Source organism: Hirundo rustica, chromosome 1 (genome assembly GCF_015227805.2).
Source record: "Hirundo rustica isolate bHirRus1 chromosome 1, bHirRus1.pri.v3, whole genome shotgun sequence".
Taxonomy (NCBI): Eukaryota; Metazoa; Chordata; class Aves; order Passeriformes; family Hirundinidae; genus Hirundo; species Hirundo rustica.
In genome coordinates, this window is record NC_053450.1 from 141841110 (window position 1) to 141846858 (window position 5749).

General features: G+C 43.0%; 1 long non-coding RNA gene across 1 annotated transcript; it reads left to right on the plus strand.

Annotated features, from left to right (window-relative positions):
• The first annotated feature begins 902 nt into the window (after positions 1–902).
• On the plus strand, positions 903–5280 carry LOC120764268 (uncharacterized). Its single transcript, XR_005704200.2, has 3 exons — positions 903–945; positions 4066–4185; positions 5210–5280. It is a non-coding gene; the product is annotated as an uncharacterized LOC120764268 (long non-coding RNA).
• The last annotated feature ends 469 nt before the right edge of the window (positions 5281–5749 follow it).

A 5749-nucleotide genomic window follows, 5' to 3' on the forward strand; every position in this document is an offset into this window, starting at 1 on the left:
CTACATTTTTAATGCCAGGTAAGCTATTGTAAAGATATAGGGGGAGCACTTTGCTCTTTCAGAGTGCAAAAATAAAATCTGCTGAACCAAATTGTTCAAAAAATAAGTTAATCGGAAAATCATGCAAGATCCTGAAAAGAACAAGAGCTCCCAAGGTCTGCAAGTTCCTGTACACAAAAATGGTGCTTGGAATCCTACTCCCTTCTCAAATCAAGTGAATCTGATAATGGGACTACATCTCTGTGAACAGTAGTTCTCAGCTTCTTTTGCCGTGGCTGAGTATAATGCTGTCACTGATCCTCTCCAAACCAGAAGAGGAGCTAAGACTTGTACAGCCTCTCTTTGAGTCCTTGTGATCAGAAAAGGCACAACTCCCTTGTTGGAGTGAGGGGGAGGAAGGTTTGACCCTTCTGGAAGTTGGAGTGAGTTGTTCTGCAGCGGCATTTTTTGTGAGCTGCTGCCCTGCTGGCCAGGCAGTGTTTGCAGGGGCCACAGTTAAATGGTGACCAGGGCAAATGATCTCAGCTGGGATTGCAGAGAAAAGAGGGGCTTCCATCAAGGCAAGCTGGCTAAACTGACCTCAAGTCAGCTTTTCTTCCCCAATTTAGACAACTCCGAAGAATGCCTCAGGCACAAGCCAGCAGTCGTGCTTTTTTGGAGGAGCTACTGGCTTCCATCGCTCAAGCCCAAAGCCACCCCTCAGTCTGTAAATTACAAATTCTTGGGAGTAGTCACTTGTGTTCCCCAAAACGTGGTATTGTCTTTAAAATTCTCCTTTTATCTTTTTAATCAGGCTTCATATTGGCATTCTGGTCTCCCAGACAATCTTGTGTCCTGAAGCTTAGGGAGAGGCACTCTATAAACCAAGGAACAAGGAATTCTACCATTTGCATTTGTGATGAGTGTTATTCCCATTCCTGTATCTTTTCCAACTGTGATTATGAGGTGAGTTTTCCTGTCTTAGGAGGGAAAAAATACATATATATTAAAAAAAAAAAAAAAATTGATGAATGGCAACATAAATTGAACCGGGTTATTCAGACAGTTGGGAACGGAACTGGGGACTCTAACAGGGGAAAGCCTTCTGTCTTACTTTGGCATGCAGTTTGTTCTGAAGGACAGTGGCAAATGGAGCATTTCTGTGATTTTCAGCAGCCCAAGGGAGCTCAGCCAATAGCAGCTACACCACTTAACAAACTTATCTTCTTACACTGTGGTCAGAGGCCAATTCAGCCCAACCAACAGTCTCAGACTTTGTGTACAATAAAGTGTCATATGTGGGGTCAGCAGATGCCAAAATAAAGGGCTGGTGGGACTTTTGGCTAGGTGGTGCCACCAGCAATTCGCTTCCAGAAATGTTCCCAGAAACCAGTGCTATTTGTGCCCTGTTGCTCCCTGCACAGGCTGATGCTGGGATTGCTGCCGTACATGAAGTGGTGAGGATCTGTCAGTCTGGAAGGAGCTCAGGTTCTGCCAGTGGCTCTTATGGAGGAGAAAGAATAGAAGCTTTGCTGATTCTCTATTGCTCCTGCTGGCCCAATACATCATCTTGTTCCTTTTTTTGTGAAGGTCACCTGTTAGGGCCATGTGTTTTGTCTCCCCAGTAGAGGCTCTGCCTGCAATCCTCAGGGGAGAGAAGTGGAGAGGAAAAAAACCTCAGTGCAGCAAATTGCATGTGTGTTTTAAAAATAAAAATTGTTCCATCCTTCTTTACAGAAATTGCTCATCTCATGATTACATATGTTGTTAAAACCATTGTAGGATCTGCTTATTCTTCTTTGCTGAGAATTCTGATTTTTCAACATTAAGGAAAAAACTTGATTTATACTTTACTCTAGTTTCTTATTTAATCTAGTTCTTACTGCTTCACCATTTATGTTTAGAGGCATTACTGCATTGCTTACTCTCTGATAATGGAAATACATGTTCACTGAAATCTGAATCTGTTCAGCTCACTGCATATAAAACTAATTGAAAATAGCTGGAAAATTTGATGTAAAAAAATGATGCAAGTATTTAATCACGAGAACCATCTGGTCAATGGTCAAAGACTATTTGTGATTTGTGTTCCTTGTTTTTTAAACTGTGTTTTCAAAACTGCTATTCAAGTCCATCTTCTGCTTGTCCTGCTACCCAGTTCTGTCATTTTTGCCCCATAGACCAAATCCACCCAAACACTTGTGCATCCCTTGTCACTGCTGTGAGTAAATAAGGTTCTCATGCAGTGGCCATGTTCCAGTGACTGTCTCTACTGCTGGAAGAGCCAGTGCTTGAAAACACTAGAACAGGAGGCAGCCTGGCTTCATTGTTGCAGTAGAACTGCCTCAAACAGACCATTGCACCGTGGTCTAGTCATAGACTTCCTTCTAAGCACAAATTTTAGCTTCCTCTGGGATTTCTCATGGTTAATACCTAGGTAGTTCATAAATTAGCCTTTCCTATAATCCCCCTACATGAGCTCTCCTGTAGCTTCTGCATTTTGCCCATCTTTCTGCTTAGGTGTGTAGACATATTGTTTCCTGATGTGGAGTTTTCTGAGTGCACGTTGATATCCAGCTCTCCTTGTGGAAAGCAGTCTTTGCTCCCTCAAAAGGTGCATTTACCATCAGTGTCATGCACCTCATGGAGATGCTCTGCTGGGTTTTCGGGGGCTCCTTTTTCAGGAGTTTAAATTCCCCAGCATTCAGGTGGTTTTAGAGTCTTTTTTGCCCTCTGCAAAGCTCTGTGCCAAACTGAAGGAAGAGACGAACTCTTCAGGTTTAGATTTTTCAAGGTTGCATACTTCGTTTATTGTTTCTTATCTTACAATTTTCTCAGTCCAACAAGATGTTTGCCGTGGCTTGGACTTCTCACATCTCCCCCCGAGCTGGGTTGTCCTTATCTTTTATACTATTGCTATGTATTTCTTACTTACTATTTCTCGCCAATGCCTATCACTAATACTAAAAAGGTCATCTCTACTCTGACCCAATCCTCACTAACTACTTTGTGCCAACGTCACTGCAGAAATGGAGTGAGGGAACAAGAAGGAAGAAGAAGGAGACAACGCCCCAAAATCTCCATCTTGCCCCATTCACTTCAATGCCAAGAATCCCAAACCCCCTGTTTTTTCACCCTGTGATATACTAAACTACTATTTTTCACGCTCTTGTGGCCTGCAATGCTTCCCGCAGTGCAAGAAGCCTCTCCCATGGACTGAAATCAAATCCAGTGTCTCTCTGAGCTCTGGGCTCTGGGCTGGGGTCCCAGACCCCCCTGCCCAGGTCTCTGACCCTCCAGGGCAACCAAAGGAATGCCCTGGACTCCAACACTGGGTGACCAGCAGTGACAAGGAGTGGAAGAATGCTGCTGTATAATCTCTAAGGATAATTATATATTTCTCAGTCAAAAAAAAAAAAAAAAAAAAAAAAAAAAGAAAAAAAAAAAAGGCAGAAACAAATTAAATAACTTTGTGAAATACCACTCCCTTGCTATAAATATCTTGTAACCACCTACCTTGGTTTTTGCCCTTGATTTCCCAAGCAATGGTATTTGTGAGCTTGTGCTGCATGTCTCCTTCTCTCATCTTACATTTTGACCTGATGAATATGCCTGGCCAATTTTGGCAGGGATGGTGATGTGTCAAAGATGTGAAATCCTTGCATGACTTCAGGAACTTGGCTTCCTAGGGCAGAGGACCAAACTAATGTCCTTGCTAGGCAGAGGCAGCTATTACTGCATCCCTTACAGTGCAGTAAGCATGTACCAGCATGTACCATGCTTGTCCAGCCAAGAGAGAGAGGAAAGGTGAGAGTGGGTTTCATTAGTTCAGCCACCCTCTTGTTTATGCTGTTATTTGAGAGGACAAAAGATAAAAGAAAAGAAACAAACACAAAGGTGCAAGTATGAATGTCTAATTAGTGTTTTACTATTGCACTGCCTTTAAACAGGAGACTTGAATTATGGTGCTAACTGCAGTGTCTGGCCATTGTCCATATGGGACACTGCCAACTGGATTGATACCTTCATCTCCATCACAGGCTAAGAATTGTCACCGAGACTCATGTTTATTTGTCCATTCTCCAGCCAAACAAATACAGGATTCTGTTATGCAAAGGAGAACTAACCCAACAGTGGAGTCTTTGTCTTCCAGGAGGACCAGAATGGAGTGTACTGCCTTGAAACCTCCTCGTTTCAATGGAAAAAGTGAGTACAAGTTTCACACGTCCTTCATGAGTGCTGTAACATGTAAGTAATCATGATTTATCTTGTTATTCCCACATCAGTGTGCAGTTCAGTCCAAATGTTTTAGGTGGGTTTAAGCCTTTCTTGCCATTCTCCCCAAGCAATGCAGGTGAAGGAAGAGATGGTCCCTGGGTTCTAATGGATTAATCAGCATGCTGATGCTGGTACACTTCTGGGAATGTCAGAAGCAGACGTTTAAACCTCCTGAGAACTGTATTTCCAAATGCCAAGTCTGCAGTTCAGCAGCCATTGCAGTCAGTATTAGTAAATGTTGCTGCTCTGGAAGGGAGAATCCAGCACCCTCTCATTCTCTGCCCTCTCCCAGTACAGCCCCAGCCGTACTGATCCTTAACAAGTTAACGAGTAACCAGCCATTTTTCCTCGATTATTTTTCAGCTGAATCAGTTCCCCAAGTAACACCAATGCAAGAGAAAGGAATGTTGGGGGGTGGATTTTCTCCTTTTAGACTGGTGCAAAGCAGGCACTGAACATGTTCTGAAATGTTCTTCACTTTAATTTAAAACTGAGTTTCCCAAAAAAGAAACAACCTGTACAGTTTATTAGTCCAAGACACATATCCCAGTGTCAGTGTTCAGAAAAAATTTAGGAAAGATCCTCTCATTGTAGTCAGCAGCAGTAACAGCTCATAATTAAACCCAGACTACTGGGTTTGCTCTGCTTTTATTCCTGCACTGACATTGGTTACTCTGAAATGTAAGTAAGCAGTGTCGTGTAAATGAACTCCTTTGTTCCCTTGTATGTGTGACTTCCAGCTACTGCTAAAACCTTCATTTATTTTCTGATGTAAGCAGATCAGTTTTGTTTCGAGCTAAGAACCTCTTCCAGTGCTGTTTGACTTAAAATAGTTCATTCCCACTCTCTCACTCCTGTGTCTGTGCTTTGCATGCTGCTGCTTTTGCTAAAACTACAGTGTACTCTGGCTTACATGTATTCTACTTTTCTGGGTTTGCTTTATTCATCACAGGGTTTCTGTATGTTCTGATGGGTACCAGAGTGAAGCCAACAACAATGTTGCTTAAGATTGGACTGAAGGCCAGAAGCTGAAGTAAATTACAAAGGTGAGCAGGACCCCTGGTAAGAGTGGGCTTCTAGCAGCATGTCTCTGCAAAGGCAGAAGTGGGCTGCTGAGTTATTGTCAGAGCTAGAAAATGTCCTTTGCCCTATTGTGTCAACCCTTCTTTTTCACTTTCAAACTGCTGCAAGAGCAGAGGGCACAATTAGCTGCATTAGTCATTTAGCAGATTCAAAATCTGAATGGATTGGATTTTCCCTTGCTTGTGAATGAGGCACTGGCAGCAGGATGTCATCACGCTGAGACTGGAAACTAGGCATAAGAAAAGACTCGAGGGCCCGACCCTGGAATAAAGTCCAAGAATCTCTGTTGGGAAGCTACAGAGTGCAAAGGGAAAATTAGGTGCCTGGCATTGCCTTGGATCAGGGATGCATTCAGGTCCATGTGTGCTCCAAAACGTGGATTTCTCCCTGAGAATCTGTGTTTTTCCAG